The sequence below is a fragment of the Epinephelus lanceolatus genome, chromosome 16, assembly GCF_041903045.1.
Source record: "Epinephelus lanceolatus isolate andai-2023 chromosome 16, ASM4190304v1, whole genome shotgun sequence".
Lineage (NCBI taxonomy): Eukaryota > Metazoa > Chordata > Actinopteri > Perciformes > Serranidae > Epinephelus > Epinephelus lanceolatus.
In genome coordinates, this window is record NC_135749.1 from 10,743,104 (window position 1) to 10,759,582 (window position 16,479).

The following is a 16,479-nucleotide window of genomic DNA, read 5'->3' on the forward strand; positions in this document are numbered from 1 at the left end:
ATGGCTTTTCATGGCATTATCCCTATTGGAAACATAGCATCAGGTTGCTACGAAACTCCTATCTTTCGTGGCCAAAAAACCACTGAAAAAGCAGGGATGACTCGTGAGAAAACAACCGGTTTTGTGTTTGTTGGTCTCGAACAGTGGTCTGCACCTTGGCAGGCATCTCGCCAACATGTCATGCCATCCACCATGCCCTCTTTTTTCCAATGACATACTCAGCTCATATACCATGCCATTTTAGACATGTTGATATGATACAAATGAAACGTAAAGATGTAACATATCTGTTGTTTGTTGAGGCATACGATGCCAACATTTTCTTCTGGCAACTCGGTGGAGGATGTATGTCCTTTTCTGTAGTTCCAAATGATCAACAACTATTGGACATTTTGCTATGAGATTTACTGAACACATTCATGTTTGTTATGTTTATTTGGGCAATATGTTAAGGTACGTATCAAATCATGTGAAGAATATAAATAAAAACTCCACAGACTTGTACTGGATTACATCTGGGCATCACCTCTGGCAGTGTTAATGGGAGCAGGGTTAGTGGTCGTATCTTGGTCACGGCACTCCTACCGATTGGCCCAGTTGCCTGCATGGCCGAGGTTGAGAGCATGCCATGCCATCCAGGTAAATTGACTCACCAAGGTTGGGTTTTGGTAACATGTCACTGAATCGGAATCCAATATCAAACATGGGTATCAAATTCAATCCTTTCTTATTCCTTAACAAATCTATTTAGGCTGACTTTAGATCTGTAATCACATTTTGTTGGCTGAGAGGCAGAAACAGTTCTTAATGGCAGCCTAATTAATGTTGACAGGCTGTAGCTACAACCTGAAAATGAGATGAGCAGCAGAGGATATGACATGTTGATTGAATATCTTTAATCAGGGCGCTAAACTAAATTTTTACATTGCTTGCACTGGTGCATCTAACTTTTTCTTTAAGGTGCATAACCTCGGAATAGGTGCACTTAAAACTTTTTATTGCGCCCTTTGGCACTACAATTACGCATTTTATGTGTTACCCTATCTGTAAGTTCCCATAACAAACTTCTATAATGATTAACTTAAATGAAAACCTTTTTCACAACCATCCTGAAATACAAATAAAACTATCCAGAAGTGGGGCTTCAATAAATGGGGCTTTAATAAAAAATAGAATATAAATCAGCTCACATTTGATGAAAACATTTGTCACATAAACATTGACGTAATCATATCCCATGCAATCAATTCTTAAATCAACTGTTTTTCTTTTTTATTGTTATATGTGAACTTCATGTTAGCTTTTTTTGTAAATACTCATGGTGTGCTCGAGGCTGTGTGCGCACATGAGAAGGCCACCTGTCTGGCGTGCTCCAGTGTGCGAGACATAAGTCCTTTTTACATAGAGATCATGCCATAGAGCTGCGAAGTCCCTTCTTGATGCTGCCTTTGTATTTTTACACAGAACCATGATCCAATGATCCCATACTGCCAGCTGTCACGTTTATACAGAGGTCGTTTTGGCACTTTTACTACCTCTGATGCCGGCTTAAAGGCGAACAACTCTGTCCGCTAATTTTGCGATTGTACCTGTTATACAGAACAGCGAGGTGGTATAAATTCCCACCTTGAAGAGGCAGTGTGAAAGGGGCTAGAGAGAGAGAGAGCGTGTTTGGAGTTTGTCCCCATCTTTGTCTTTGTCACTTCCGCAGTACGGTTTAACGGTCAGACCACCAGCCACAACAGAAAGCATAAAATTCCACCACTGCCTCGAGATGCCATTGTGACTGCCTGACAGCCGCGACTGGTTCAGTTCTTTCAGATTTCATTTTCAAGGTTCATCTTCTCGCTGTGTGTGCGTTTATCAGTGTCTGTGACAAAGTGCTCACACACTCTTGAATCGTGTACTCTCTCGCAATTCTACATTGACAGCTTCCTCATAGATTAATGGTGTGGTTAATTCGCAGTTGTATTTTTTTTTTTTTCCCAGGCAAGGTCTACCTTCTGTTCTGTTCTGTTCTGTTGACGTCCCAAGATATATTTTTTATCATCTCTGATATTTCTTTTTTTTCGTCCGTGGGACAGCTGGACACCCTTTAGTTAGAACCCAGCTTAACACATTATGTAAATGATTGTAAACGCTGAAGATGTGGGGTCAGGGGAACGTTTATTTTAGCCGATGATGGCTGGGCCTTTCAGGACCAGGCACTGCTGTAACAGACATCACAGCATTTTAGTTGATGATAAAACAATCAGTAGTTCTCTTAATTTTGAATTACAGATATGTTTTAAGTTTGTGATGTCATTTGACGAGCAGTACAGGGCGCTCACACATAGACACATTGACACATTCCTTATGTTTTTTCCCCACCCACATTCAGGAAAGAAGTATATCAGGGTCAGAGACAATCAGAGGAAGAGTAGGGGTGGGTTTTTCGCAGAATGTAGGTGGGAAAAAAGTTACGCTACACACACAGACGGACCTGCTAAATGTCAAGTGCACAGGTGCGACCAATAAAAATGTTTAGTCACACTTGACAGTTATTGTTCGCACTCAGGAGCCCTGATAACGAACATCATTGATTTAAAATAACATGCAGCCTACTGTATATTGGATACCTGTTTGAAGTCTAGTCATTTTAAAAGTTTCAATCAGTGCCAACAAGAAATGAGAAGCTGCTACATGAATGTTTTGTACATTGCTCTTTGCTAACTAGAAAGAGAGGAGAGTTTTAGCTTAGCCAGTCTGTGCATTTGCAGACCAAGAATCACTTAACGGTTTGCCAAAATGTTTGTTTGCGTTATAGAGCCTGCTGGAGAGAGCAAGGAGACCAGTGCTGTGACACTGGCTGGCTGAGGTGACAAAACACAGTAGAGTTCACCAAAGAAAATGATTTTGATCGGCTTTATTTTAGCTGATAGCAGTCTTGCAGAATATGCCAATATCGGATTGGATCCAATACATATTCTTAGGTTCGGCTCAGGACATCTCTTGCTGCATCTAAAGATAGTTTAATTGCCAATCAGTCCTTCACTCTTTTGATTAATGGATGCAATATTTCTGGGGTTCTGATGTAGCCAGCGTATATCCGGCCCACGACTTCTTCTGTGCGCCGTTCATTGTTTACAGTTCAATTAGCAACTTGAGACAGGTCCAGACAACAATTTGGCTAATCTCTGTAAACACATATCTGCATATGAGCGCAGATACATTTAATAATGAGCTAAATCGTCTTTAGTGAATGGATTCCCGCCAATGTGTTTCGCCTCTTTGTCTCTGTACATGGGCTTACCTGCAGTAAACCAAAGCCTGCTCAAACATGATTGGTCAATACTACTCTGACTTCAAACAGAAACCAGAACACTTCCGATACCAAAATCTTGTCCCGTTGCTTACAGACTCTTCATAGATATGCAGATATCTGTTTACGGACATTAGCGTGGAAGCGTTCAGACAGTAATGTGGATAAAGACCTCAGCTGTGTGGAGTGTGCTGGTATGAATCCTCGACACTGTTTCTTCCTCTCACTTCTTTTGCCATGCTCTTTGTCTCCAACTGCACACTCACCCCTCCTCCTCCCCTTTGCCCCCGACCACTGCCCCCCCACCCTCCCCTCACATCAGTACCCTCACACGCACATGCACACCCCCACCCCTCAGGCGACAGCAGAACAGGAATTGATTAGTGGCACGGCTTAAAAATAGATGACTGGTTGTCATAGCAACGCCCACAATGAGCTGTTGTCTAGTTTAATAAAGAGCAGCGTTGTGTCTGAGCGCAAGGTGGAAGGTGTGTGCGTGTATGTTTGTGTGTGTGTGTGTGTGTGTGTGTGTGTGTGTGTGTGTGTGTGTGCGTGTTGCCTTACGTGCTGTGGTAAGGTAAGGTGTGTGTAATTATCACACTGTGGTCTTGCTGGATGTGACTTCTGTACACAACAAAACACCGCCGTCTGAATCTGCATCCCACGACCACAAACTCCTGAGCCACTCCGCACAACCAATTACAACTCTGTTGCTATGAGCTCCATTCTGATTGGCCTCATTAGTGTCAAAAACTGGCCATATGCAAATTTTGGTCATATTCCCAGCAGCCCTGTCATCAACATCCTTTACAGCCAGGCAGACTGTGTGTGTGTTTGTGTGTGTCTGTGTGTTTTTGAGATGCTGTTCCAGTGTGTCAGCTGGACCAGAGAGCTGAACCGCTGCCTCCTGTTGGCACGGGAAGGGGTTTGTTGTTCCATGACATCTCTCCATCTTTTTTAGCACTGGCTAAAGAAGCCAGATGGTAGCTGGTTTCCTGAAGGACTGCTGATGATTGGCAACAAGGAGCTTCCACCACACACACAGCAGCCTCTCTGCTGTGGACAGGGCATGAGCTGTGTCAGGACTCGATTTCTGCTTCACAAAGGTGCTGCTGCATCAATGAAACACAATGTAGGTGGTCCATGTGCCCCAGTGAGTCGTGTGTTGTGATGCTGTCAGTCTGCTTTCTCTGTTTTTGGAATATTTTAAGGGTTAGATGACTGGCTGCGTGGATATCGATAAATAATACACAATGCTGAAGCTAATGGGTTTGCTTCAGTGGGATGCACTATTTACATGGGGCTGAGTGAATCACTTGAATGCACACACCATGCATACTATCCCATGATTAAAACAGCAGTTGGTTTCCATGTAGTCTTTGGACAAGTTGTAGTTGGACCTGCGTTGGTGCTCCACCAGTTGAATTGGTTTGTTTTTTGTTTTTTTTACCCTTGCTGGGGCCCTGAGGTTTTTGGTCTTTTTGATTTTTCCCCTTGGTGGCAGTTTGTTGAGTTTGAGTTGCATGGTAGAAAATGGATCAGTTTGTGTTTGGATCAGTCAGAGCTGATGGATCAGATCGATGGGTTAGAGGAGCAGCTGCTGCAAAGGCGAGTGAGAGCAAAGTTTCTGTTGCTGCAGTCACACAGGTTAAACCCAGCACTGGACTGAGAGGTGCACAGTTTCTGTGGGAATCAGCCAGTTTTATATTGAAGTAGGTTGGTAAAACAACAGACAACACTAAATTGAGAGCGCTGTTGCTCTAAGAAATGGAGCATTCTGTTTCTGTTTGAATTAACAAACGGTTAGGTTTCAGTTTCACTGCACCTGGTGCTCTGAATAACTGAACAATATATATATTCCAACAGTTCTCTGAATTAATAGTCCAGCTCCAAAAATAGAAAATCTATATGTGGCAGTGAATGCTGCCACAAATAAATGAATGTGGGAGAAACCCTGGTGTCACTGTATAATTTCATGTAGGTCCGTGCAGGGTACAAAATTAGCACCATCCAGTAGCTAAATGTTGGTTAACTATGCAAATGGCTGGTAGATTTGCGTCACTCACCAGGCACAAAAACGATAAATTGAGTGGCTGGTAAACTTTGAACATTCACTAGCCATCTGGCAAGTGGACAAAAAAGTTGTTTTTGCGTGCTGAGTCAAAGATGCCCACTGTATAACATTACACCAGAGCAACACTCCATCGATGGTTGTGAAACTCATTCAAAAGACATCTTCCTGTCTGGGCTGACAGTGCTTCAACACTTTAAAACTACAGCAAGAAATGTGGCAGAATTGTGATAATTGCGACTTTTTATGTGGTGATGACTGACACACACATCTAACAATCAAACGTTCTGTTTTAGTGCAACTTTGCAGGTGTGTTCCTTTACATGCAAAAAAAAGAAGACCACATAAACACTGTAAACAACCTCAACAACACACACAACCAATATGTCATGTTTTCAGTTTCTTGTAGAAAACACAGTGGTCCACACTTGCTCCCAGCCAAAGGTCTGGTCAAGGGAGGCCTCATTTATAGCTCTTCACACGCAGGAGACACAAGTCCACTCAACCTGGTTTGACCTACGTTAGACCTTTTCATATAAAGTAAAGGTAAAGTTCCACTGATAGTCACACACCTGAGTGTGTGAAATTTGTTCTCCGCATTTGACCCATCCCCTGAGGGAGCGGTGAGCAGCAGCGGTGCCGCGTTCGGGAATCATGTGGTGATCTAACCCCCCCAATTCCAACCCTTGATGCTGAGTGCCAAGCAGGGAGGCAATGGGTCCCATTTTTATAGTCTTTGGTATGACCCGGCCGGGGATCGAACCCACGACCTCCCAGTCTCAGGGCGGACACTCTACCACAAGGCCACATATGAGACCGCTGCCACAAGTTATTCTATGATTGTCAGCTTTAGCAAAGTCAGCAGTGTAGTTCATACTCTTCACTGTTAAACCAGAGAAACACATTGATATTTATTGAAGAATACGAGTTTCTTTTTCTGTTCATTCTTAGTTTCTCTCGCTTGGATACATGCACTCATTCTGCTTCCCTCTCTTTTTCATACATGCACAACATCCAGCTGCATTGTGGCCACTGAAGCTGCAGTCACTCTAGTCAGTGTGTGTGTGTACCCACTGGATCCATGACCGGAGCATCTCACTCTGCTATCAGTATTATACACCAGGGGCCAGATGTATAAAGTAGGGGTGTTAGAATTCTCCAAATCCACCATTTCAAACTTTAGATTTAAGGTTCACGATTCAATCAAGTTTCGCTTTAATTTTTTTTCAGTGCTGATGTCTATGCCATTGTTAGACTATCAAGACTTGATTCATAAAGATCAACAGATTATTCGTCTAATGCCGTGACAACTGTCATTTATATTTACAAAATCTTATTTAAAGAGATAGGCTACATGGTGTCAAGTGTGATATAACTGCCTTTTTTCTGTAATGCACAAAACTGAGGCCATATGGTCAATTTAACGTAAGTTACTTAAAATTTAATAAATAGCAATACCTTTATTTTTAGTGTGGCACGGTGATGAAGTGGTTAGCACTGTTGCCTTACAGCAAGAGGGTTCCCAGGAGGGAGCCCCTCTGTGCGGAGTTTGCATGTTCTCCCCGCGTCAGTGTGGGTTTCCTCCGGGTACCCCAGCTTCCTCCCACAGTCCAAAAACAAAGAATCTAAATCATGACACCCCGAGTCTAAACAGTGTTTAAAAAAACAAACATTTTTTCCACATAAAAACTCTTATTTATAAGAAATGCCCAGTGAGAATGTGCGGACCTCAGGCACACTGCAGACCAGCGTACACACAGTTTAGCTGAGATAAGCTGTGGGTGAAGTGATGAGACATGAGACATGAAACAAAAGTGAGAGATGTAACCTTGTAGTAAAACCTTGTTGAGGTTGTTTCACTGACTGTGATATTGTTTTTGCAGGCTACACAGCCTTCTGTAAAATGTCAATCCAAGGCAAATTTAAAAACTTAATTTAAACAATAAGTGATTAATTTCATCAGTTCATCTCCTTGTTAAAGATCTTGTCATTTGATCTGGAAAATTTGACTGATGAAAATTGACCAACAATAATCTCACAGAATCATAATGATGGTTTGCAGGTAATGAATTAGTGGTATAGTGCTTTTAATAGTCACAGTTGTGTGTAATGACAGCTGCTCTGTTGGAGAACCTTGCTGATACAACCGGGTGGGTAATACAGCGCTTCATCTTTGCAGTTCTGCTCATTGACAGGTAGAACGAGTAGTGCAGCGGGTGCAAGTATCAATATACAAACGGAGGTTTAAGGGCGTTAGGACATCCATTTATGGTGATCTGTGGGAGTGGAAATGAGGCTCCTGCATGCATGCCCAGTTCCGCAATGACTGAGATTTATACAGGGTTCCCACAGGTCCTTGAAATCCTCTGAAGTTTGTGAATTTGAGGGAAAAAACTCAAGGCCTTGGAAGTAAATAGGCATGAATAGACACTGGTCAATGAAAGGGCTTGCTAGAACAAAACAAATAAAATTGCTCTTGATTTCGTTTTAATATTTTACGTTTAAAGCACATAAAGGTAAGTAGGCTTTAAAAATGTCTGTGAGCTTCTGTAAAGCCTGCTTATCCTTATTATAAAAATTCTCAGTGTTATAACAATAATTAATCTTGATCCATGTCTCAAGCTATGCAATATTGGGACCTTGAATTCGAGGGAATTAGGCCTGGGAGGTCCTTGAAAAGTTCTTGAATTTGAAGTCAGAGAACATGTGGCAACCCTGTTCATGAATTGAGTTTAATGCATTTGGCCTCAGGTCTGTCTGCCGAAGAAACAAGTGCATGAAATTCACTTTGGAATGTATATAAAAGCCTAAATTTATTGGCAGTTCAGTTAAAATACATTTTTAGTAATGTATTTCATTTGGGGTTTTTTTGGCTTTGCCTGAACATACAACAAAAGCAAGTTTTTTAGGTTTGTAGTCAGAGAAAGGGTGAAAATGTAACTGAATTCACCGGACAGTTGTTTACATTCACACATTGTTTTGTGTGTGTTGTCAGTATATAAATAAAAGTCGATCACAACCCAACAAATGCTACGTTGACCACCATGTGCCAGTACGAAGCTGCTGATTTGCAGATAAAATCATTTCATGATCTCCAGTCATGACATGATCAGACAAAATAAACCAAAATCCAGGTTAACGACAGCAGTCGTGCTGTGAGATCGACTGTACTGACATTTAGACTGAGTGATGACGGAGGAAGTTAGAAGCAACAAAATGTCATATTCAGTGCAGCCAAAAAGCACCTGTTAAGTGAGCTGCTGTACCGATGTTGTAAAATGTCACACCCAATGTATACAGCCGGGTGCTGTATACGTTGGGTGTGATGAGACTGAGCATAGAGCTTCCTGCTGCTCACCCTGTATGACCTCAGCACAAAGCCCAAGTGTACGCACAGCCTAAAGCTCAGTGCTGCCACGATTAACATGACCTATATACCAGCAGTAAGAACTGCTGATGGCTGCCCTCATGCTACTCTATATGATACTGACTGAGGCATCATGCATCTTAGGGGATCTCACTGGGATTGTCCACGGCAGCCATTTTGTTCCCATCCTCCAGTCAAACTTTAAACCCCCTCTTGTCTGTTGAATACGCACACTGTCTGACTGGATCAATGAAACTGCAGCATGTCTGAATGATAAAGGTATAGCCTGCAGGTATATTTCACTCTGTCTTTTTCTTTGAACCCTTCATTTGTAGTTGAGCTGAGATTTTTTTTTTTATCGCATTTGCAAACAATACTGTAATTTATACAGTGCACTGACTAATAATAAAATGCACTATAGCAGTAGGACTGGATTTTGTTGAAGATGTTTGGCATCGGTCAAGGATACTGGAGTTTCAGCACCAGCACCCAAAATTGAAAAGGGCTTTGATTCATGCATTAGGGTTGGGTGCCAAAATTGGTACTTTTAAGGGAACTGACCAAATTACATCGGTACCTCCGAGAAGTGATTCACGTAAAATCAATCAAGTACCTGTGAGCACATCTGGTTGAGAGAATGCCACGCGGCTGCCAGAGCTAATCATGGCCCCTCTGGACAACGTAGGATGGAACAAAACTGTGTTGCAGCCAGAACGCGGCGCCAGGTGGAAACCATCCCTATGTCACAAGCGAATCAGCATTTTTCACTCGCATGTCTCATGCAACAGACGACCTCTTATTGTCATCAGTCCAGCTATGTGCACCAGCTCTGTGCAGGCTTGCGTCTTTGCTGCATCTCAAGGGCATAACAGTGACCTGAAGGGTTTATTTACACTTCAAGTCTATTTTTTCCTTCGACAATATGCCTGTGAACGGTTGTTGCCTAATAGAAATGCACTGAATAAATATATTTATCTAAGTTTTGCAACCTAGGTACCCAAGCTCTGGCTCTGTCCAAAAACAGGCCACTCTACTCCAGTTTGTAATCCCACAGACTCTCCATTCACTTTTTGCCAGCAGCTGGAAGTTTGGACTTGTATTTAACAACTAAAATTCCATTTTTGTCATAAGAGAGGGTAGAGTACCAAAAAAAGGTCCCGTTGGGTACCAGCACTGAATCCCAGATATGGAGAAAACACTTACGATATGACTATGATGACTATGACTAAGACTAGATATCTTCTTAGATTTTGGATGTCATCAGTATATCTGCTGTTACCCCCTTTGCACCAAATGACCTCTTGTTCTTGAACTGGTTCCTTTTAGGATTCTTGGAACCTTGGTGCTATCTAGCAAACTAGCCAGCGTTTCCACCAATTTTGAGTCAAACCATTGTAATCAAGGATGTGTTATCAATGGAAGACGTTGCAAAATGCACAACAAAAATAAACAGTAGGAGCAAAATTGTGGATTAAACTGATTACCTGCGAGTTATTACAGATATTTGTTTTTACCCAAAAAACAAGCATGGATCGACCATTAATAAGACCACTGCACACTTTTTTTTCCTGACGAGTTCTCTACTGTTGCATTCTCCATCCCCTCTTTTTAAACTGTAGAATATGACATGCCCATTGATGTCATCATAGTTTGCACTTCAGGTTAAGTAAAACCTTTTTCTTTTGTACCAGCTGAGAACCAACTCTTTGGGTTCTGAACCAATTATATTTGGTCAAATTACTCTGAAGGGTTCATAATTACATGTGGGAACTGGAACCAGTTCCATGTTGATGGAAAAGGGGTAAGGGCGGAACAAGTGTAGTGAAGCTCTGTCTAAGAAGTTAGTCCAGCATAGGTAAGGCCTGCATCATTTTCTTGAAGATTGACAGTTTGAATATATGCGTCCAGACCAACTCTAGCCCTGCGTAAAACAATGCAGACCCTCACTGACTTCAGTGCCAGTCCCATGATGCAGCAGGGGTGCAACATAGAGGGCTCTGGGACACAAAAGCATAATAGTTGAACAAGGTTCCAGGATGCTTAAGGAGGCCATTGCAGCGCCTTGCTGGATGATGTTGCGTTACACTGTGATCAGAGATAACATTTTTGTTTCTGTGATCCAGAGTTGTAAAAAAATGAATTTGACAAACCTGTGTGCAGTGTTTTGGTGCCTGTTAAGCTTGTTAAATGTGTTAATCTGTTATTCTAACTGAACTTCCTGAATTGTACTTCATTGTCTCACCAGTACCTTAAACAACACGCCCCCACCAATGAAGCCCCCTGCTGTCTGATTCCCCGCTTAGTAGTCGGTACAGCCACAAGGCTTAGCAGTAATGAAATCCCTCTAGACCTAAAATCATTTTACCAATACTACCTGCGCCTTTTCTTCACATAGTTACAAAGAAAATCCAGCGTGCAACTGGAAAAACGATGATTTGAATCCACAGCAGAAGAGAAACCATGAAGAGGTAGTGTGTGTAGCTTTACATGATATTGATTTGGGTTCAGGGTCCTGCCAGATTTGTGCCATGGCAGCCATTTTGCACCCATCACCACCATTTTGACGGTAGGATTAATGGCACAAATGGAGGCGGCGGGTGATTCGCAGCACTGGATCAGTAATTGCACTTTTTTTTCTTCTTTTTTTTTTTTGTCTTTGGGTAGAGATGGGAAGTCAGGCTGACACATCTGGCTCCTGCACTTCAGCGATAAGCCTGACATCCACCGATGAATCAAACTGTTGAAAAATGAAAGAGAACGCTTTCTTGGTCGTGTGTTAAAAAAAAAAAAAAAAAAAAATCAGAGTCCAGGAGGAGGAGAAGGTGGAGGTGGTGGAGAGACAGAAGGCGGACTGGGAGGAGTGGAGTTGCATCAGCCAAATGAATTGTCATGATGCAGATCGTGCGTGAAATGAGCAGCAGATTCCACAGTGCAGTTGCAAATTGTCCTTGCCGGCCTTATTACCATTATACTCAGTCAGCTGGCAATGGGCACGTTTGGCAAATGGTGTTAACCTGGTGTTGAGCCACATAGGACAGACCAGGACAGGACAGGCCAGGAAGGCGCTCTCTGCTGTGGACAGTGAGAGTGTGACAAAGGCCGCTGGTTTAATTCTGAGGAGGACATTTTAGCAGCAGCCATCTGATCGACAGCTCTGTGCATAAAGAACATGGTGTGTGTGTGTGTCGGGTGTGTGTGTGTGCAGTGGGGGGATGGGAGGAGGGAATTAAGAGTTGGCATTACATCAGGAGAGAGCTGCCATCTCTGCCTCCTTTCTAGCCCTGTACATACACACACACACACACACACACACATACACACACAGCCTACACACAAAGACTTGTGCGAGGATAACGCTAGATGAAGAAAAAAAATCCCTCCGCTCTCGGTGTATCTTGGCTGTGTCACTCCTTTATTACCCCCCATATACACACACACGCCCATGCACACATGCCTACACAGGCTCCATATCCACTCCTGATTGGCTGGTGTAATATTAACAAATGAAGCTCTCAGCTCTGGCTACATTTAAGGGGCCCCTGAAAGTAAGCATGTGTTTATTTTTACAGTGAAGGGGGGGAGACGGTGGGTTTGAGGAACTGGGGGAGGGTAGAGGAGCAGGGAGGGGTTTCTTTGTGGTACAATACAGCTGGAGCAGGAGAGGGGGTTACAAAATCCTGCCTTCTGTTGGAATGCTGTGCTGTACGTGGATGTCTGGACACTTTCGATCTGCCGCTTTATGACAGAGGGCTACTTCTACTTGGTACTCTACACTTTGGTGGTACAGTGTTGCCAGTGTGAGGAGTCCTCTGTCATGGTTTTGATAAAGATGTCTACCTGTCTAACTTTGTCTTGGCATTAGGTTTACGATGCGTTTGATTTTGGCTCTAGGTGGAGCTGCATTTGCCTTCCATCAACCTCCACCCTGTGTCTTTCTACCTCATGTCTCTTTTTCTTTTCTTTTCCTTTATTGCATTGGCCTGGCAGAGCGCCCAAAGCTAGAGGGGCGGGGCGGGAAGGAGGTAGTGGGAGGGATTAGAGGGGAGGGGTGGAGGGTGAGGAGAAAGAGAGTGTGTGGCTTGTATAGCAGCTGACTGAAACAGTCATTATATTATGTAAAGGCAGGCGGCGGCGGCAGTGGCCGGGAGGAGGAGGAGGAGGGGGGAGAGAGGGAGGTGGAGGGGAAGGGTGTGAGGTGCCAGTTACTGACGCGCAGCACAAGGCCGACCCTGATTGGCTCATCAGCGCCATTCTCAGTGGTGCTTTCTGGCTCATTAAAGGTGGAGGCTCGGAGGAGAGGTTGCAGGGGCTGCTTGTGTTTTTCTCTCAGCAAATGGAGGCGACGACTGGGCTCCGCCGCTGCGTCACAAATTAATTAGAGAAGAAGAAGAAGTGGCGGGGAGGGCCGTACTGTGCGATCATTAAGACTCCTCCCTGTGTTAAAGAGGCTGCTGTAGATGTGATGGATAACAGAGACGTTAAGGACAGAATGAACAGATTAGAGTGGTGGCAGCCACGGCACCGCGATACAATAGATGAGGGGAAACGATAGAATGACACCAGCAGGAATAATCTGCTAATAGGAAGCTGATTAAGTGATAACAGGCCAATTAAATCTCTGTCTGAATTACAGTCACTGACGCTCCGCTGTACATGACATTTTTGCCAAATTCAGTGTCCAGGTGTTGTTAATGCCGTGGGGCAGTGCTGGAAATGAAAGCATCCATTTGCATGTTGTCTGGCCACACGCACGATGCACTGTCTGTCATAATGGAGGAGAAGCCTGCAGGATTTAGTCGTTCACATGTAAAAAAAAAAACGACTAACTTGTACCAAATAAACACGTAGAACGGGATGTGTTTTAACTCCATGACTACAAATCACATAAACTATACATTACTACAGGCGTTTTCCAATGCATGCTGAAGAATCTTATTTCTATATACACAATATACACACTACTTTATAGGCAGCCAGTGGTTTCAATTCATCTGTTTCTTGGCAGACTCTTAAAACTTGCTGGAGTTGTGTAATCCATCACAGTAAACTCAAGTCTTTTTGAGTTGCAGTATATCTGCAAGTGAAGATTCACTTTGAGTCTTCATCACATTACTGCACAACAGTGATGTTGAATTTACAAGTATGGAAATAAAAGGTAACCTGGTGTTTTCACAGAAGTCAGCAGCAATATTAACCCTTTTCGATTTGGCGTTTTGCCTCGCTATATTGTCTCCTGGATGCCTGCTGCTTACAGTCAGGCAGCTGGTAGCTACCTTTTTTATAAAACCCCAACCTCACCTGAGTGCTGTGAGGGTACACGCCCATAAACGTCCCGGCACAGACAGTCAGAAGGAAATAAAGGCAGAGGGCAGAGTCTGTGCTGAAAAGTACACCACGACACACTCCAGTGGGTCATAAGAGATGATTTAGAGGGATTTTTTCTGTATGAGTCCATACATTGTTTTTATAGGAAAATCCTGCATAGTATACCTTTAATGGGCGTTCAGGGAATGCGCAGTTTAGTTTTACAGTGGATCGTCTCAAAAAATGTCAGGACATTGCTCTGGCCCCAGTGCATAAATTGCCTTGCAGCACTTTTGTCTTGCATCAAAGTTTAAACCCAGCATGATGTCGGTAATCATCACTGGTTCGGTGTGCCTGCAGTTCTCTGCAGCTGTACTCATTGTTTTTGAGTAGTGTCAAATCCAACCACCAGCCACTACAGTAAGAACAGTCTCCATCTTGCATGAACTATAACGTGAACTATGAACTTTGTAAATCTCAGCTGCCTGATTTGTGGAGTTGAGTCTCTTTGCTTGCCATAAACATCAAGGATTTTGGGGCTTTTCAAGGGAAAGTGAAGCACTGAATATCCCTATGCAATTTTGACGAGTTTTCTTTTTCAGGTGGAACCATAGACTGTAACAATAATGGATATAGCTACTGTGACATCACCCATTGGTTTGTGGACATCCTGTTTTGGGTTTGGCATTTCGGCTCTTGCCATCTTAGTTTTTTGGAGCTACAAGTGAGGTGATTTAACTTAAGAACTTTAACTTTAAGAACTCACTCTGCTCAGGAGCACTGACATCTGCTGAATGTGCATCCTGTAACGTATCAGTCATGGCTAGCATTGGCAGAATTAGTTTTTGGAGCTAAGAGGCTCGTTGATGCATCACTGTGTCAGCAAGTTATAGCCAATGAGAGCGGGGAAGACAAGGTGGAAGGTGGACTATTGCATGTGATGTTTTTGTAATTTTCTAGTAACTTTATTCGAATGTTGCTTTGTTTCATTCTGACCCTCTCTGGGTGACCTGTGATATTTTCTTGTAAGCTTATCCTAACCCTCTCTATATGCCCATTGTGTGGTGTAAATGGTGCAGTGATCTGACAACTCTGAAAGCTTTAGCAACCTGTTTACACCTGTCATATCTGACATTTAGGTGACATTAGTTAATGTTTAGTCACTTAGTGTCAGAAATGTTACATCAACTTTTTTCACGGTCACTTGTTGTGGTTAACATATTCGAGACACTTCCTAAGGGTGTTGTGGCTTTATGTGCCTGTAATGCCTTCTACCTCTTGCTGGTTGTTTCTCACTCAGGCCAGAGCAACATGCCGCGTTCACACGTTAGCAGTGAGAAAGTTTTGTAAAGGTTGTATTTATTGCAGGGTTGTTCAACTGGATTGCACCTTATTGTTCAGAGTTTCCTGTTACTTTGTTCACCCTTAAAGTGTAGATCAGTTTTGGAAAACTGTTGGGTGAGATTTATTGTTGGACAAAACAGTGCTGCTAGCTGAACAATAACCATAGAGCAATAACTGCAGAGCCCAGCCATCAGATGAGACCCTGACTCAGCCAGAGGTTACAATTCAGTTCATATTCACTGTGGGGTTCCTTCAGTGACCTGCGACATCTTCAGCCAGAGGTTTTAAAAGCCATGGATTTGAAACTGGGCCAGCAGGATGTGTACAGTGAGCCTTTCTGCTTTGTCATTTCCTCCAGCTTGTGCTCTGATGCAGTATCTTGATTGGTTCACTGTGCTGTCAGCCCCCATGCTGAAGCCAGTCACATGACTGAGTTAATGCTCATAAGACTTGGCTTGTTGTTGTCCTTAAAGTCCTCCTTGCTGTTCTGAATCACACACACACACACACACACACACACACAGACACACACACACACACACAAACAGAGGCATCAAACATTTCACAAATGTATTTGTCACCATCCAGTACAGAGATCCAGGCTATTCTTAGCCTGCTGTGTTTAACCCACTTCCATCTGAATGAGCTTACAATCAGCTGCTCATATTGTCTTATTATTTATTTATCCCCGTTGCATCCTGGCATTTCACTGCACTGATCCGCAGGTCAACTGGGTTACATTGGTTAGTTACAATACTTAAAGGAGCTGTGTATTAGATTTAGTGGCATCTAGGGGTGATGTTGCAGTTTGCAACCAACTGAATACCCCTCCACTCATCCTTCGCTTAAGGTCCACCTACAGTGGCCTTGAGGTAAGGTAAAAATGCAAAAGGCCCTTTGTAGAGCCAGTGTTTGATTTGTCCATTTTGGGTTACTGTAGAAACATGGCAGACTCCGTGGGAGACCTGGTCCCTATGTATGGGCTGGATGGGCTCATTCTCACCTAAGGGAAGCACAACCATTCTTAGTTTCAGGTGATTATACACTAATGAAAACATAATTATGAATATTCAATTTCTGCCAATGTAACTT

General features: G+C 43.1%; 1 protein-coding gene across 1 annotated transcript in view; it reads left to right on the top strand.

Moving 5' to 3' along the window:
- Window positions 1-16,479, top strand: part of gatad2b (GATA zinc finger domain containing 2B) — a 45,689-nt gene that overhangs the window by 13,919 nt on the left and 15,291 nt on the right. The gene's annotated exons all lie outside the window — the stretch shown is intronic.